Source organism: Amphiprion ocellaris, chromosome 11, assembly GCF_022539595.1.
Source record: "Amphiprion ocellaris isolate individual 3 ecotype Okinawa chromosome 11, ASM2253959v1, whole genome shotgun sequence".
Taxonomy (NCBI): Eukaryota; Metazoa; Chordata; class Actinopteri; family Pomacentridae; genus Amphiprion; species Amphiprion ocellaris.
Genome location: NC_072776.1, coordinates 23,201,673 through 23,221,194, shown reverse-complemented (window position 1 = coordinate 23,221,194; position 19,522 = coordinate 23,201,673). Strand labels below are relative to the sequence as shown.

Below are 19,522 nucleotides of genomic sequence, written 5' to 3'. Positions count from 1 at the left end.
GGCCTTTGAGTTAGGTGACAGGTGTGGTAAATAACCCTGTCTGTGACCCCCGGGATTCCTTTGAGGATGCTGCTTACAGTTAATAAGGTGTGAGGTGAGCTGTTGTGTTGCTGTCAGGACAGCAGGAAGAGCTCTGTCAGGATTGGTATTCAGGGTTGGATTTTGAAGCCTGTGTCTCTCGCAGACTGGTCTGGGGTTGTGATACAAGTGTCACTGGTTCAAAGGCTTGTATTGTGGCCAGGGAGACGAGAGCACGACTGAAAGCCTGATGAACAATCTTCTCCAAGGAGTGGCCTGGAGGAGTTGTGAGTGGTTGATATGCGCTTGAAAAAATAACAGGGTGAGGAAGAAAAGCTGTGCAGCTCAACCTCTGTGTTACACGGAGAAAACACGAGTTGTGTTTTGTGCAAATAGTTCACTGGTAACTTGTAAATAAAGTGAGATTTAAAGATGTCAGTAAGATTGCAGGTAAGTTATGGTGGGTGGTTTTTAGATTAATTATTAGGGCAGGGTTACCCATATCAAAACTGCTATGTTCACCTCATCCTTAGCCTGTGCAGACTCTGGCCTTAGTTAGCTTTGTGACATTTCAAACCAAACCTTAAAGTGTTTATCAAGTACTTATTTCAATTCTACAAGGAAAATATTGTTGAATTTCCAGCACTGAGTCCCTCCAATGACAAGTCCACCTGCCTTGATGTGGTCTGCTGGTTCCAGGCTACAGCAATGTGCATCGATTTATTTGGCATATGAGATGCTTTGCAATTTGGAAATGAGAGAACCAATCAACAACAACACTCAAAATTTGAGGTCATACAGTCCAAATATATATAGATTATATTGATAATACAGCTCCTTGTAAGCCATTATACACTTTATGGTGATTTGTCTTCATGGTTTTACTGATCCATGCAGAACTTTACTGTTTCAATAATTTTATTCCCTCTCACAGAAAAAAGTACAGCTTTGAAAATATCAATACATGACTTCTACTGTGCAGTCAAGCTTTTTGCTGATTGGCACAAAAAGTAATTTAAGCTTCAGCTGAGTGTGATTGAGAAATAGCATTAGCTCTGTGCCTTTGTCACAATCAGATAAACTATAACATTAAGAGCTGGATGCATTTTATCTGATTGCTGATGCAATTTCTGGAGGCTTTTTAGAAACTTTGAAGAACGGAGTGCATCCACTGGACCACTGCATATAGAGGTGGGCAAACAGTGGGCAACATTTGAATGTGTTGATTTCATGTTAGACAAGCAGCGCTGTGAATGGAGGTAACGTCTACAGAAATCGTAAATGTGCCTGCAGAGAGGTAGGCTGTAAAACAGGCTGTTGTCAATGGTTATTGGCTCCTTAAAATGCTTTTGTATTATAGTTACCCAGCTCTGAATCTATTCTCATCCGGAGAGAGGGACCACCATGTGAGCTTGCTGATAGAAAGAGCAAATGTGTTTGCAAAATCACTTTTCTACTGTTTCAGTTTAATCAGTTACAGCTAATGCAGAGGAACTTGTACGGCGGCTTGCAAACATTCATATGTACGATAGCTGTATGTGTGTGCCTTCTGACAAACACGCACACACACACACGCACACGCACACAGCACGGCATTAATGGAACATGAAAAGTTTGATTGATGTAAGTGTTAAACGTGTTACCTGCTGTAACCCATATCTTGAAAGTCATGGGAAATTGAACACAGTTACCTGCCTTGTTCCATCCAGGCAGGTCAGGCTACGCTGCCCTTTTCCCATTCAGGTCCAATCTCAACCTTCCTCCAAGTGTATCGCCTTGTGGTAGATGAAAACACAGAACAAGGTTTGGACAAAACTGAGTAGTGCCCAGATAAAGCGATCGCTCTTGTTTTGAAGGATTACATTTTCCTGGGAGTGATTTCAGTGCTGGAATTTCAAGGTAATGTTTGACAGATGCTATAGTACACTGGAATGACATCTTTGACTTTGTGTCCTACTTCAGGCAGCTGTTCCCATTATCTGTGCAACATTTAATATCATGAATATATCTGTACATGTTACATTTTAGCCTGTGGCATTTTAGTCACTATTTAACAACCTTCACAATGGAACCAGCACACTGAAAAATTACTGAGTGCAGAAAAACTGCAACATTAAAGCTGCACTGGACTTTTTTTTATACTGACTGTGGAATTATAAGTAACTGATAGTTAATTCTTAATGATATAACTTCTCTATGCAGTTCTCCTTTCAGTTCTATACAGCATTTTAGTGCCTTTTAGCTTATTGCTTTGTTTTGAAGACCAGCAAATCTGCTGTTTAACTCTCAACACTGTCCTTGGACTAGTTTTTCAGCATCTTTTTTGAATCCAGGACCAAATGTAAAAGAACTTCTCCTCTGTCTACTCAATATACACTACCAATCAAAAGTTTGGACACACCTTCTCATTTAATGTTTTTTCTTTATTTTCATGACTATTTACATTGTAGATTCTCACTGAAGGCATCAAAACTATGAATGAACCCATATGGAATAATGTAGTAAACAACAAAGTGTGAAATAAGTCAAAACATGGTTTATATTGTAGATTCTTCAAAATAATAATAGTAATAATAATAAATTGCTTTGATTACCGCTTTGCACACTCTTGGCATTCTCTTGATGAGCTTCATGAGTAGTCACCTGAAATGTGAAATAATGAAATAACAATGAAACAGTTGAGTGAATAAAATGTCAGCTGCCAGTCTAAAAAACAAGAATGAATCAGTGAACACCAGTGGCTACTCATAAACCAACATTTTGTAAAATAAGATTTGTTATTTATAAAGTAAATAATTTCAAATGGATACACGACTGGCATTACAATATACAGAGTACTGGCAGTAAAATAGCCATTTCAGTGTCACAGTTTTGAAAATAATAAAACAACTGAGGACTATTTCTTTGAACAGGTGTGATGTGATCGAAAGTTAACTCAAGCCCTGATCTTTATATAGCAGATATTTCTCATTGCATCTTTTTTTAAACTTTACTTCATAATCATATATATATTTATGTCCCTGGCATGTCTCTTTATACCAGTTTCAATAAAATAACATACCATAGTTTTAAAAAAAACTGCTGGAAACCATTTTTCTTTACTTTGTTCAATTCATACCATCAAATGAAAAAAAAAACAGGTTTGCAGTTATCATCACTTTTTCTTTTTCTAGTTACTTCAAAAACAAACCAAAATTCTCAGTTTAATTATAACTGCGTTGTTTCAAAATTTCAGTTTTAAACAAAAATTAAAAAATGACTCAATATTCTAATTTCCATTTCTGTGTTTTGTGATTTTGTTTGGACTGTACCATTAGAACCTGAGTGAGCCAGCCATAGACTCAGTAGTGCAAACACTATTTGCATGAAACACATCTGACCATGCAATCATTTATTTCTGGTTGTTTTTTTTTTTTATTTTTTTGCTTTTCGGCTTTATTGGCAGGATGGTAGATAGAGGAAGACAGAAAAGTGGGAAGAAGCATGGGGGAAGGACCTGCAGCAAAGGGCCCATGACTGATGCATTGGGGACTACAGATCCTGTTTATGGGTCGACCGCTCAACCAGTTGAGCTACTGGGGCTCCTGACCATGCAGTAATTTATCAGTTACTGTGTTTTGGGAAGGTTTGGAGACATATAAGAGCACTACTCATAGACTGGTGCCACAGGCCAATGCATTAATATTACTGCTTCTGTTGGGTTGTTCTTATTAAACATGAAGGAGCAGCCTTCAAACCGAGTGTGCCCCAACAGACAATATCATCGACAAAAGACATTATTCTCACAAACATTTTATTAATGCCTAAAACGAAGTGAAGCTGTTTAATCATTACATGGTCACATGTGTGACATAATAAATAAAGGTGGTTGGACTACTGGGTCTGTGGCTTAATGTCGACTCCCCTGGGTACTAATGGTTCACTCCAACCACAAGTACAAAACACAGAAATGGAAAATTATGATAATGAGTCATTTTTGATTTTTGTTATTTGGTAAGTGGAGAAATGATTTCCCCACTGGCAAACTTTTTTTAGTAACATCCTCAGTGACCTCAGTAATCTTATTAGGCCTGCTTGTCATTTTGTAGTTTTAACACACACAAAAAAAACTTTCTTTTCCAATGTTCTCATGGTCAGAGGACCAGTCAGCTAAATGTGAATGAACCGTTATGGACTGAGGCGGTGGATTGAATCACATCACAAGGGGCAGAGCAGGCAGGCACAGCGGTTTGAGAAAGAGAGGACAATCAATTGTGGCATCTTGCCAGAGATATGGGCTGTTTATTCAGACAGAGAGGAAATAAGATAGGTCTTGAGATATGCTAGAGGAGACACAGAAATGCTCTGAGGCAATCAGATTATATCCACATTCCCATAGGTGGGACCTTTTTTTCAGAAAAGCTTGTGGCTTTGACTTTACTCTGTGACGTGATCTACCCTATTTAAATATTGAATCAAACAGACAGTTTACCTTTAATATTATATGTGTTAAAAAGCGCCAAGCTCTGAAGGGTGCGATTATAAAGGAAGGCTTTCTGCATTGTGTTGTCCAACCACATAGGAAATCAAATTGTTTATATCTAACTCCAATTTGAAGACTCAGAGGAGCTACTGCTTTTCATGTTGTCACGTAGCTGCACACGTGAAAAGCGCCACTAATAGTTGTGTAACAAATGGAAAAAGAGAGTTCAAAGTAGGGCACAACACTGTAAAAACAAACAAACAAACAAACAAAACCTGACATTGTGATATTGAATTTTTCTGAATAAATATTGAATTTTCACCAGATGAATTTAACAACTGTACTTGGAAAGAATAAATCATTACAGAATGATTGGCATTTGCAGAGATAATTTTTAAAAAGCTGAAAATTTACTTTTTGCTGTGAACATGTCTTTTGTATGCTAACAGTTAGCTAACAGTTTGTTATTTGTTTTTTTTTTTGCTTTGGACAGGATTTACATCTGGTTTTGCACTCGTTGGACAGAGTTCTGTGGTGCTGATTCATTTGGTCCATCTAATTAGTTGTGTTGCTTCTTGTGGTGGAAACAATCACAAGATGCTGCTAACAGAGTACCCACTGTTGGTTTGTTTTTTAGGGAAAATATTTTCCTAAAACTGACTAGGGCTTCACTATAATGGTCAAAATGATAATTGTGATGATTTTAATCAACACTGAGATCATGATTGTTCATCACAATTATTGATTTTAGAGACAAAGTATTTTTTATTTCACTTTTAAATTTAAATAGATGCAGCACTGCTTTCACTTCCATTTTGTGCTACATTCCTGTCTCCAATACAAGAATTCACTCTTTTGAGTGAACACCTAAGACGCATCCTTGGCTTAGCCCCACTCACGACAACTATGATTGGTTTAAAGAAGTACAAAGCAGCCAGAGTGCTTCTCCTTCTATAGCAGTGTAGAGTGTTTAACAGAGTGGTGCAGATAAATGATTATGTCCTACAGAATGGGCTGACAAAACAAGACGACAAAGCTTGCAGGGGTGTGATGAAAAATTACTTGAAAAGAGTTAAATAAAATGTTCTAATGTCAGATTTACCCAAGTTGAGACCAAGTGATTTCATCTACATGGCCTGTATTCTATAAATTAATTATCTGAAATGTCAGTATCATAGTAGGCCATGTCCATTTAAATAATATTCTATCAGACAAACCTCTTGTAGATTTGGAAAATGACAACTGTTAATTTGTTTTACTTCACATAGCAGGAAGTGCGATGCTGAAACAATATATCTCTAAGTGCAGAAGCTTTGTCGCCAGTACACAGCAGGCCAGCCCATGAAAGCAACATCATTGTGAAATTTGCTGATGATACCACAGTGGTTGGTCTGGTCTCAAAGGGGGACGAGTCAGCCTACAGAGAGGAGGTCCTGAAGCAATGCTGCATGGTGCCCTGTAAACAACCTGATACTGAACACCACGAAAACAAAGGAGATCATCCTAGACTTCAGGAGGCACAGGGTAGACCCCACCCCCCTTTACATCAACGTTGAGCATGTGGAAACCATCCACACCATCAGGTTTGTCAGCTTCCTCATCTCTGCCGACCTCTCCTGGACAGACAGCATCTCAGTGATCACCAAGAAGGCCCAGCAGAGACTGTATTTCCTGAGGGTAGAACTCAGGAAGAACAACCTGGACACCAAACTGCTGCTGACCTCCTACCACTCATCCATTGAGAGCCTGCTGATGTACTGCATGACACTGAGGCAGATGGGAAGAGGCTTCAGAGGGTAATTAAAACAGCTCAGAAGATTGTTATTTGCCCTCTCCTCTCCCTGACAGTCATCTGTATCTCCCATTGCCTCAGCAGAGCACAAAACATCATCAAGGACAGTTCACACTATGGTTTTCCACTGTTTGACCTGTTGCCCTCTGGTAGGTGTGACAGGTGCATTAAATCCAGAACCAACAGACTCAAGAACAGTTTTTTCCCTAAAGCCATAACCACCCTGAACTCTCACATGCATGGACTTCTAAATCCAACACACTGCAGTGCAATATACTAGTGCAATGTGCGATATGCTCGTGCAATATTGATGTTAAAGGAATGCAGACTGTTTATTGTATAGTATTTATGTGTGTGCACTTTGAAGGGGCAGCTCTCTATCTCATTATATATTGTGTAATGGCAATAAAGATATTCTATTCTATTCTATTCTATTCTATTCTATTCTATTCTATTCTATTCTATTCTATTCTATTCTATTCTATTCTATTCTAATATGACATGCATGTGTATGTGGGATTGTTGGTTTTAGAAGGTTCTGGAACTGACCCCTCCTGTCAGCTTTTGTTGCTGGAGAAGGGGCTTTCTGAAGTGGAATTTCTGACAAAAAAAAAGTACCTGCATTAACAAATACCTGCATTAGAGCCATTTGATTACATCTGGATTATTTAAAGATTACAGGCACATAGAGAACCCTATTTAGATGAACCAAAAATTACATTGGATGAGAATTTTGTATAAATTCACTCCGTTTTTTTCAGGTCTTCAAGCCATAATTACACCTTCACAAATATGTGTATGTGCGCACTAATGATTTTGTGAGTTCTGGTTTCCCACCCTGTTGGCTTGCCAACGTTAGCTCACTAATGCCAACCGGAGTCTGGCACTGATTTCTCAGAGACAAGCACAAACAGAAATGTCCTGCAGGTCTCCAGTGGGGTTTTGGTTCGTGTTCAGTAAGAGCAGCTTTTGATCATCCTCAGGGTTCCCTCTAACCCCCAGCAGGTCATGGCAGGCTCTAATGTTTATTTGGACACACAGCATCTTGTTTTCTTTGCTGTTAATTTGGTGTCAGATAAATATATGTGCCTGCCTGCCTGGGAGGGTAAGATGAGAATACATAAAAGTATACAGTTTTATAAATATTTATGTAAAATAGGATTCAGATTATCTTTAAGTAGTACACCTTTGTATTTGAACCTTTATTTGGATTTCTTTTGGGTTTCACAAATAGTTAAAATTAGCCATTGTGGCAACAAAAGCTTACAATAATGACTTTCACATTTAATTAAATTACATTATGTCTTCAGATGGGAAGTTCAGCTCTATATAACATTTTATCACAACACACAGGAGGCAGATACAGAATTTCTGAACAGCATCTAAATTGGTTAAAATTCCTTTTGCTGTAGTAGAGTTGAAAAATGATGCTAATAAAGATGGTGGAAGTCAATAAAAGTACATATGCAAATATGCCAGGGTTGCAGTTAGACTATTATTGCCTATGTGAAATGGTTATTGCTGTAAAAATGAAGCTTGTCCTCATTTCTCTGCATTATCATGGCATTTGGTAACTTGCTGGAAAATCAGATACAAGCAACAGAAACACCCTGGGAGCAATAAAAGCATAATTTATTACAGGAGGGCCAACAGGGTAGAAAGTGATGACATAGTATGTTTCATCTATGATCTGACATCTTGTGGGATTGTGGTTGGCATAGCAATATTGCTTAAACTCTACAAAAAGTTTAACTGAAATATCTTAATAATTAATCTCATAATACTTCAACTATATTCGCTAAAAGTAAGGCTATAGGTACTACAGTGTGTTCGACTCTTTACGCTTTAAACAAGTGTTTAATCCATTTTACACTTTTGTTCATGTGTTTTTAGTTTTAAATCTGAGTTATTTAATATTTAGTACCTGAGAATGTGTAGTATAATGATATAATCATGGCAAATGCTCTTAAACTGATGAGTAGCGTTAAAACATGTATGAAATATTTAATGATGAATATCCTAGCAATCGATGATGTTTTGATGGTATTGTGTGTGTAGAAATGAAGAGAAAAAGACCTTGAAGCAGTATGTGTTTGGAATGTGGGTCATGAAGGGAAATATGTATTTTTTGTTGTGAAGACAAATCATGCATCCATTATCTATAGGCTGCTTAATCCTCATTAGGGTTGCATGGGGGCTGGAGTCTATCCCAGCTGACTTAGGGTGAGAGGACAGGTCACCAGTCTATCACAGGGATACATATAGAGAACAACAATCAGACTTGCATTCACACCTACGGACAATTTAGAATCACCAATTAACCTCAGCATGTGTTTGGACTGTGGGAGGAAGCTGGAGAACCTGGAGAAAACCCACACATACACAGAGAGAACATGCAAACTCCATGCAGAAAGATCCTGGGAAGGCTGGGACGTGAAGCAGGGATCTTCTAGCTGCAAGGCGAAAGTACTAACCACCAAGCCACTGTGCAGTCCTCAAGACAAATCATATGTTTAAAAAAAAAAAAAAAGAAATATGGAGTACTCAATACATAATGGTGAATACTTCAGGCAATACAACTTAAAAAAAAAAACATTTATAGAAACATAATACATAATGGTATAAAATGCATGAAGACTGTCACAAAAAATAATAAGGGTGAGCATGCAGTGGGGATAGGGCAAGTCTGGGCATGTCCTCTGTAAAGCATGAGCTAATGGAGAAATATGATAACCTGATGTCAAGATCTGACCACTGAAATTAGAAAAGTACAATAGTGTAAAAACTGTCTTTTTGTAGACAATAAATTCTGCTGCCTCTGAAAACTGTCTTCCACTAGTGATTTTGTGAAGAATTTTAAAGAAGCTTTTTGGATATTTGAACACAGTCAAGTCTTAGACTATGGCCCTTGATTTGGGACACTTAGTTTCCACGTGAAATGCCAAGTCCCAATCTGACACCATTTTCCGAAATGGAAGGTATTAATATCAGGCCAGTGTATGAGATTGATAACTAAATGGCTAAATGGCAGAGCATTAGGTATGCAAGCTGTTCCCTAATGTAATGGTCATGAACCTTGTTGTAAAGCTCTGGTAGGAGTGTGGAGAAGGTTGGACTATGGCTCCACAAGCTCCAAATCATAGAAAAACCTGCATTCTCTACATGCATGTCAGGAAGTGTTGCAGATTATCTGGTGTACCTGGATACTGTCTTGCTGTTTAATTCTGTAATGACCTGAAGAGGTGGTTGCTCGGGCAATTCTGTGCTGGCAACCAGAGATAATTTTGTAAGCTTAGCTTGTATTGTGAAAAGTGCTAAGTTTGCATTACACTATATCAAACACATTAGTGGAAAGTATGTCATGTTAGTAGGCATTTACTGGAATTCTCCCTCAAGTTTAGTCGAGCTGCTCAATACAAGCTAACAATTGCTATGTCCACCCTCTTAATGTCAGAAACTGTCTAATCAGATGGCTAAATATAGCTGAACTCACAGTGGTTGTAAACTAATATATCGTTGCTAGCTTTAAAAATTGTAAATGATCTGCACTTCACTTGTATAGCGCCCATATGCCTTTGTGGTACTCAAAGTGCTTTACAGTGGTTCCCATTCAGCCATTCACACACAAATGGCGACCGATGCTGCCATGCAAGGTTCATGCCTGCAATCAGGAGCAACTTGGAGTTCAGTGTCTTGCCCAAGGACACTTTAGAGGGACCAGGGATTGAACCGCCAACCTTGTGATCAGTGGACAACCCGCTCTACATAGCTCATGGGAATATGTGGCAGCAAGGTAATCATTTTCACACACTGAAGAAACAGTTGAGTAGCTGATAATTCTGTTGCTTAGCTCTAAGTGTTTCCATCATGTTCTTGTCAGACTAATTGTTATTCTTGCTGTGCTGTTGTCACTTTTATTCTTGGCCTGTCAATCTTTTCCTCTTACCTGTAATGCTTTGGTTGGCGTTGGCTCTTCCATTCCCTCCAACGTGTTTGTTGTGGTCACCTTCCTTTTTGTTCCTTCATGTTTTATGATAGCTGACAAACTCTCCACCTTGTGGAGGGCAGAGCAGTTTAGGAAAAAAAAAAACCAAAAAACATGCAAAAGTTGCAAAACAAAAACAACAAAATAGTAAATTCATAAACACATTTAATTCTTGTGTTCAGAGAGGGCTTTAAAGTACCATTAAGACCCTCATGTTTAGAAATCACATTTGCACACATTATGATTGAACTGTTAAGTAGATCCATAAAACATGATTAATGACTCATGATTTCAGTATTTCTGATTGTGTTGACAGCACTAACAGTAGAATAATATGAGTTGGGAGGGAGATGGAGGCTTTGATTGTTTATTTGGATGTGACATCCTTATAAACAAAACAAGCTAGCACTGTAACCTAGTTTTCACTTTGTTGAGTTTATACAAGGACTGTTTTTGCGTCTGTCTCACAGCAATTACGTACAGAATGAATATTTAGTTTTCATTCACTGGAGTGCATGCATGAAGATCCTGACCTGTAGCAACCACATCAAGGCTGAAATGTTGTTTTTTACTTTTTAGATAAACAAACCTCACATTCCTACTGACCAACATGAAGTCCTGCAAAAAACATGAAACATCTCTTACACATGCCTCTGTGGAACTCTCACACTAATAAAGCATTCAGTGTCCATACAACTGCTCAGTTGGGGAGTCTCTTAGATCAGAGCTTGTCATCTACTGCATTCCCTCGCCCTCACTGCATTGGAATAATGATTTAAAGTATCACAGCCGAATTGCTGTGAACAAAGGGAAGTGAGCACCGTGGAGCTGTATTCTTCAAGGATGAGCTACAAAGGCTACAGCCTAGTGGATTTGATGTGATTATATGGGTCCATGTCTCATTATAAGGATGTTACTTTTATTTCAGGAATACAGGAGAACACAGTGATGAAGTCTGTAACCAGAACAAGTATTATTAAACTCCCTTGCAGATGTTACTTTTGGCAGATGCCTCTGAAGTTAAAAAAAATGACTACACCCTTACTGTTGTTCAACAATTTACATTGGGATTAATAAAGTTTTATCTTATCTTCTTTAAAGGCATAATTTTAGCCAGGAGTACCAATTCTAGTCCAATTAGACTGATTTGGATAGAGTTCACGTTGATCTTTGATTGTGATTGTTTTTTCTGTTTGTTTGTTTGTTTTTGTGAATTCATAATCAAAGAAGGGAAAAGGGAATTTAAAAAAAAGAAAACCTCTGTTGGTCTTAAGGTAAGATTCCTCCCCACTGCTTTTTCTCCATATGATGCTACCCATTTTCTTCTTTCCTACTGCTCATGCCAACTCAAACCTCATCCTTTTCATTCTCAAGATATTACTGAGACTACAAAAGAGCATTCACATTCACACTAATGAGAACATGTTATACTTGCTCATTTAGCATTATGCAGCCTTCCCAAAAGAATGCTTTGATGTATACTAACTGCAGGTCCTTTGATAAGAGTTTAATCTGAATCCTAGTAAACAAAATCTGCACATCATTATATTCAATAATTATACCTACCAGCAGCCCCAAGAAATTTCTCTGTATTGATTAATTCTGCATGTCATGGCTGCCCAGTGCCAAGGTTCAGTGCAAATGCAGGGAACGGTGAGACGGGCAGTGAGGGTGTTGAGGTTGGGGTGGTCGAGGAACATATGCAGGAGAGGTTTGTCTTTTAATGAACTAGAATCATTATCCATCCCCACTGCTGGCCTCACTTACTGTGCAAATGTTTGAGTCATTAAACGTAACATATGACTGCTTTCAAATGATGCAATGAATGATTTTTTCTAATCTATTACTATCATGCAAAATATACTAAAGAGTAAAACCTTTCAGTTACCATCCTTTGCCTTTGAATCTTCACCAGTTCTCCTCGGTATGCTTAAAAAAACAAGTTTATGTCAGGGGCGTAGCCCGGCATCGCCCCCTTCCGGCCATACGTTCCCCTGCCGATGTGTCACCGGTCTGTGGGGCTCTCTGCAGCTGCTAATCAGTGGATCGGTCGCAGCTGGGGGCGCCCCACACCTGTAGGATTACCGCCGAGTTCCTTGTTCCGAGAAGACGCTGCAGCGCTGAGCCGCGGAGCAGCCAGTCTCTCCCCAGCCATCCTTGGGGAAAGAATGGAGACCCCTGCCGCCCTCTGAGGAAAAGGCATTGTGAGTTTTTGCCTGAGTGGCATACTTGTGATTTTTGAGAATAAAACCTGTTGACTGTGACCTGCCTGCCACCTGCTCTGTATACACACACATTTTGGGTTCGAAATCCTCCCCGTTCCGTAACAGTTTATTAAAGCAGGTTGTTCCAGAAACCTTAGAGAACTTGCAACAATTCTTTTGCTGATAGGCTTCTCAGTGTCTTGTGTCTCCTCACTGAGTCCCAGCCTGACGTCATGATATTTAGATCAGGGCTCTGTGGGTGTCAGACCATCTGTTGCGAGGCCTCTCTTCTTCACCTCACTTCTTAATTGTGTATTGAGAAAAATGTATTTTCGCCCAGATCATATTTGTTTGTAGGGTAGCATTAATACAATGTTAATGAACACATCTTTGCCATTTATTATATTGCTTTCCAACTTTGTTCCTTTTCAGTCATTAGCGTTAAACTGAACAGGTAGTTCAGACAGGCACATAGTGAGTGCTAGTGGTAAACTAAACTTTACTCAGTCCATCCAACCCAATTGGCACAACTTATAACTAGGATTGGGTATTAAACCCTAGTGTTTAATGAGTAAGAAGACGTGTGTCTGTAATGCAGTGTTGCTTTCCAAATCCAATAACTGCAACCGTACGATTACACTTTATTACAGCTGACGCAGAAAATGTATGTTGCCACAAGAGTAGCACTTCGTCTCCATGTAAGAGTAGAGCTGCCAAGGTCCTGGTGTCAGACACACAAGACAAGCTGAAAAGGTCCTGTGTCCATGGCCTGATGGATAAGAGCTGTTTTGATGGAACGAGAGGGAGCTACTCAGTCTTATGGTAGGTGGTAATGATGTCGTGACTGATCAGTATCTATCATAAACATTGGTTTGTTGGTAACAGTTTGTCTGCCTTTGGTTTCCAACAGTCAACATTGTTGTCTCAACCAAGACCATGATCTTTCAAATTTAACCATGTTTATCACTGTAAGCCTACCACCAGCTAATTTGGATGCAGTTGTAAAATGAACCTAAACTGCTATAATTTTACTGACCTTAAGTATTTATTTCAATCCAAACCACAAAATCTGTAAACTAACCAAGATGATTCTGTGCTTGACCCTCATTAGCTGTCCAATATCAGCAAGCTGCTTGCTGTAGCACTGATTTTTAATATTTGGAAGGGCACAGACAAATTCTGAGATTCTACCTGACCGACTTGCTGAGCAAAAATTATGATTGTACAACACAAAGACTATCAACACCACAAAAAGAACAGCACTGTTTGTTTGCACCAGTGGTCATTGCTTTTGCTTCTGGCCATTCCTAAGATGTTTTTTTAACATTCAGAGAGTTATGCATATTTTTTCATTGTCATTTTCACAGTTGCACTAAAATCGGTGGAGATTTACTGAGAGAGTTCAGCACAATACGTTCAAATGGATAACACATACATGTGTTACATTCAGAAAAATGGTGCTAATAAATAAATCACAAGCTAAGTAAGAAATGCTTTCACCAGCTTGACAGCACATATGCACAAACAGTAACATTAAGTAGCAGATCAAGTCTGAAGTTTGAGCACACACAAAAAACAGAATCACATCTGTACAAAGCTGTAAAAAGCTTCTTCTGGAAAACCAAAACATTAGAAACTCAGTTTTGGACAATCAAATAAATCCTTGATTCCCTTGTAAGAAATGCATTGCCTTGATATCAAGCTGAATTTTTATGAGGCCCTTAGTGACTGCAGCAATCCTTTTGAAGTTGGACTGTGAAACTTAAATAGAACACACACACACACCCACACACTTGTGAAGATAGAATTTGCAGTGATTCTTATAATGATATCTGTGCTGCCAGAGACAAGGTCCTGATTTGAAAGTCCACTTTTTAGATTCAGAGGCTGATGGAAAAGAGATAAAGTGTGATGTTGAGGCTCTTTGAAGAGTCTCTGCAATCCATTGTCACTCGGCAAAGACATTTCTTAAGAGCAATTAATTCTCTATCACAAAGGTTACAATAGAGTAGTTTGACAAAATGTCTCGAAGTCATACTTAAATCCTTTTTTAAAAAAATCTTGTATTATTGCCCAATTTACATAAAAACTGAACTACTGGGCATTTTTGTTCTAGCAGACACTGTGCGTTTGGCATAAGAGATAAGCAGAGATGTTAGCTGGTATGCAACAAAGGTTACAAGTTCATTGATGGCATTTTTCCTGTACATATCCTGGAGCAGGAGTGGCATGATGCAGTGCGATACCATTCTGAAATGAAATGCTTGCGTGCAGTTTATTTGCACTGCCTTTTTTGTTTGCATTATAAATTCATGACCACTATTACTTTTCAATTTGACTTTGTGTTTGAAGGTAGCCGCTTGAATCACAATAAGCATGAAAACTAAGAGCTGTTACTGAATATAGTGGAAATGCATGGATACTTAATAAGCCTAAACTAAGTGAACCCACCTTAATTCATTGCACATTTGTGACTCCACCTGTGCATGAAAACATGTGCACTACTCATTAAAGTCAGTAAAAATGTCAGTTATGTCTTGAATTTCAGGTGTAAGGCTCTTGCTTAAACTGTTGCTTGTAATATTAGGAAAAGCAAAGAGAAAGAAAACACTTGTGGTCCACATGTGAACCAAAGCATGATGTGATGAGTCATACAGACAGAACAAACTGCATCCAGTCAACAGGACAGTGGTTTTCAGTTTTTTCTCCTGAACATTGTATAAAATAGATACACTTCAGGCACATCAAATAGCTGTGTTCTTAGGACTAGGGATGTACGGATCTGATCGAAAACATCGGAGCTAACCAAGGCATTTTTTTACCTGCTCATTATCAATACGAATCTAAGTCCAATGCTTTGTTTCTATCTGCTGTCACACAGGTGACTTAAAGGGAGAGAACAATTTGTGGCAGGACCATAGGGACAGCTGCAAATTTTGAATAACTTTAATTATTAGCAGTATGTATGGGATGCACAGTGGCTCGGTGTTTGGCACTGTCTCTACACAGCTAAAAGATCCCCAGGTGGCAATTCCAAATTGTGTAAATTGTCCATAGGTGTGAATGGTTGTCTGTGTAGCCCTGTGATAAACTGATGACCTGTCCAGGGTGAACCCTGTTTTCTCTCCAAGTTGGCTAGGATAGAATCCAGCCCGCCCGGTGACCCTAATTACCCCCTTTCGACCAAAAAGAACCAGGTGCTAGTTCGGTTGTAGTTAAGTGCCAGTGCTTTTTTGGTTCAAATCTCATGCCTCCTCAGACCCGGTTTTTTCATTGGCAGAACCTGGGCTGTGTGTGTTGGTTTTCCAAGAAGTGTACATGATGCCAGAATACTTAAACAGTCACATTTGTGGAACATTTTAAGTGATGGGCAATTAATGGGGGAAAAATGACCATCTCTGGCTGTGATGTTGGACATTACCTTACTGGTGACCCTGCCTACCCCACGCTTAAGTGGCTCATGAAGCCGTTTTCTGACACTGGCAGACTGACTCCTGAACAGCACACATACAACTACAGGCTGAGCAGTGCACGATCTGTGGTGGAAATGGCTTTTGGGATTAAAAGGACGATGGAGGTTACTTCGGAAAAGAAATAACTGCAAGCTGGAGCTGAAAAAAATGGCGCTGACCTGCTGTGTACTTTACAATATTTGTGAGGAACATGGGGATGACATTGTTGAGGAGCTCCCACACAGACGTGTTAATATTCAGCCTTCTATCCAACCATTACCTGGCCATGGCAATCAAGAAGGGACTGACATTAGGGCAGCTTTAATGGAATATTTTAACCATGTAGAGTGATGTTTTTCGTGTGACTGAAGGCATGCTGTTTTATATTGATATTGTCATTGTTTGTTGTGAAATACCCACCGCTGTTGTTACCATTGTTTAAATAGTTTGAGATGAGGAAATCTCTATTGCATGCTTTTACTTAAATGCCCGACTGTCATAATACATCACTATTGCATGAACTTTTTACATATTCCATACATTTCAACCAAAGGTTGAATAGCTTTTTTTTGAATAATGTATGTAGACACGCCATGTAACCATGCTTCAACAATATATCTGCTACAGTAGTGCAGGTTATCAAACTACCTTGGTGTGATAGTATAAAAACAACATGACACAAAACAAGCATCTCTCATCAGATTCTTTATTCACACACACTTATATTTACTCAGATTGAAAACTTCCAAAAAACAACACAATTACAAATAAAAAGAATGCACAAAAAATAAACAATGTTCTTGTGCTAATTTGTGAGCCATGTACTCCATCACAGTCACCATTCTTTCCATCAGTCCCCTCATGTCTTTCATATTGTCAAGCAATACAGACGTCACGTCAGTGTCCCTTTCAGCTCATGGAAAGTACTGCTGATCAGAGCCGTCCATGTACTCTATAACCTCAGCATATGCACGCTGCTTCCTTTTTCCTGTGTAAAAGCACACAAAAATGTGTTAGTCGTTAGTAATTATTCTCTATATTCATAAATGTACTTAATGTAAATATTGTCATTTGGGAATTTAGGATGGGTCGAAAGATAACATATTGATCATGAGTTGGTGTTTGCTTAGTCTAAACAAATCTTACCGGATTTGAACTGGGAGGGGGACGTTGATGCTGATGAGTTGCAGGACGGGACTGGCGAGATGCAAAGCAGTGGTATCATCATCTGGACCTCCTCATCCAAGGCCAACAATTCTATTAAAAATGAACAAGAAATGTTGTTGGTAGCATCTGTATTACAAACCATTTTCTCCAAGAACTGATTAATTAATCCTTCGTCCATACAATGTCAGAAAGTGTTACCAAAGATACCTGTAACACTTTACATCTGTACTAATTTCCAACAGTGCTAAAGGCCTAGTTTTATTTGAGGCACAACTAAAAACCAACAAAAAACGTGTGTAAGAAATGAATGCATTGAATTTCCACATCTGCAAAGCTGAAAAACCACAGAAAAGTCAGCATTTTTGTCATGGTGTGATTGAATCTGGGAACCCCTGAGAGATCACGCAGCACAACTCGGGAAGCAGATCAAACAGAATTTATTGTGCAGAGTCTATAAACAGTCACCAGCACTCACTCGCAGAATGGAGGGGATGGGGTCAGGCTCCAGAGATCGGCAGTCTGGGTGGCCCTCGTCGGCTGGCCGGAGCAGTCCAGGGAGAGGGGAAGGGTCCATGCCCTTACTTGGCTAGAGCAGCAGGGGTCCAGTCCTTCACTCAAGGACGGCAGGGGGGAGAACGTAGGCTGCACCGGCAGCTGGTGGGCTTTCCAGGACTTGTCGGTCTAGAGCCTGTCCACGAACTGAACAGTACGATACGCCGTCCCCTGCCGTGTGAAGCCGGTCTTTATAGCAACAGATGGAAATGCGCTACAGGTGTGGGACTCCCGCAGCTGCGACCAATCCACTGATCAGCAGCTGCAGAGAGCCCCATAGACCGGCGACACACTGGCAGGGGAACGGGCGACCAAAAGAGGGGCGGGGCCTGTAACAATTTTACCCTGAAATTATTAAAATGGCTGCACAGTATGTGTATTCTTTACTTAACTAATTTGGTCATTTGAATCAGTTTTTTAAACTTGTATTAATGATACAAAGCATGATCAACATATAAATTTGAATTGTAATGAATTTCACTACATTTCAGTGATTACAATATAGCATGGTAATATGATTTAATGGGACATTTTGTAACAGCGTGGGAGGTTGTGAATACAGGTCTTGTAATCAAATGCTGCTGCTGCTTTTCTCATGTTCCACTCGGGCCTTGTTTCATTGTCTGTTGGCTTTCAAGTGGCTAACTGGCTAGCAAACAATAGTCAACCTCTAATAACTGATCCTGTGTCCATGCCACATTATCTGGCATAACCTTCATAATATTAATGTGGGACTATTGTAGGTAGCATATTTTTAGTAGGCTAACAGCCGATGTTTAAGAAATAAAAATTACCAATTTCAGGAGCGGGTGTTGGCATGACTGGATCCTCGTGCCTCAACTCCAGCGTGGTTGTGGCGGAGTTGAGGGCCCTCGTGGCTTGGTTAGCCCACCGGTCTCCAAGAACAGAATGAATTAGGTCAAAATGTGGATTCTTTCTTGGCCTTCCACTGCCACTGTGTCCCAGCTCCCTTCTCTGATCCCTGTAGTCCTTTTTTAGTTTTTTTAAGTTTGTTGAGCAGTTGCTCGAGGCTGCGTTCATAGCTGTTTGCCGCCATCTCCCGCTGGATTTTCTGAAGAAACGGCATTGTCCGGGAGGCTCCTAACTTGGCTTGGAATTCGGCTTAAGATCATAGTGCCAGAAAGCACTGGGTCTCCTCCTCCATCCACTGTTTTTATTCTCCATTTTGCTAAAATTTAACTACAAAAGTGTGTTACAAAAGCACTACAGCTGCTTCACTGCTGTTTTTAAAAAAATGGCAGGTCTATGTTTTCACCGTTTGATCGGTCACTGTAACCCCACCACTAGCCCGTGACATACTCGGTTCTCAACTCTGGCCCAGCAAAGAGTTGGTGCCTGAAAAGCACCAGTTTTTAGAGCCTGGAGCTGGTGCTCAGCTGATGGAAACACAAAGAACCAGTGCTAAGTCAGGCACTGGCTCTGAACTAGAACCAGCTCTATCGAAAAAGGGCTAATGAGGATTAAGCAGTGTATAGCTAATGGATGGTTATATACACTTAACCATTTTATTAGGTACACCTTACTAGTTAAAGGTTGGACCCCCTTTTTCAGAACAGCCTCAATTCTTTGTAGCATACGTTCGACAAGGTTTTGGAAACTGGAGATTTTGGTCCATATTGACATGATAGCATCATGCAGTTGCTACATCCCAGAGGCACTCTATTGGATTGAGATCTTGCTACAGTGGAGGCCATTGGAGTCCAGTGAACTCATCGTCATCCTCAAGAAACTAGTTTGAGATTATTTGAACTTTGACATGCATTGTCCTGCTGGAAGTAGCCACTAGAAGATGGGTACACTGTGGTCATAAAGGGATAGACATGCTTATCAATAATACTCAGGTAGGCTGTGGCCTTTAAACCATGCTTA

At 39.6% G+C, this 19,522-nt stretch overlaps 1 long non-coding RNA gene across 1 annotated transcript; it reads right to left on the bottom strand.

The window, feature by feature from the left end:
* Positions 1 to 16,628: 16,628 nt before the first annotated feature.
* On the bottom strand, positions 16,629 to 18,073 carry LOC129349969 (uncharacterized). The gene is made up of 3 exons (XR_008603146.1): positions 17,556 to 18,073; positions 17,060 to 17,170; positions 16,629 to 16,901 (listed from the first exon to the last, which is right to left on the bottom strand). It is a non-coding gene; the product is annotated as an uncharacterized LOC129349969 (long non-coding RNA).
* Positions 18,074 to 19,522: the final 1,449 nt, after the last annotated feature.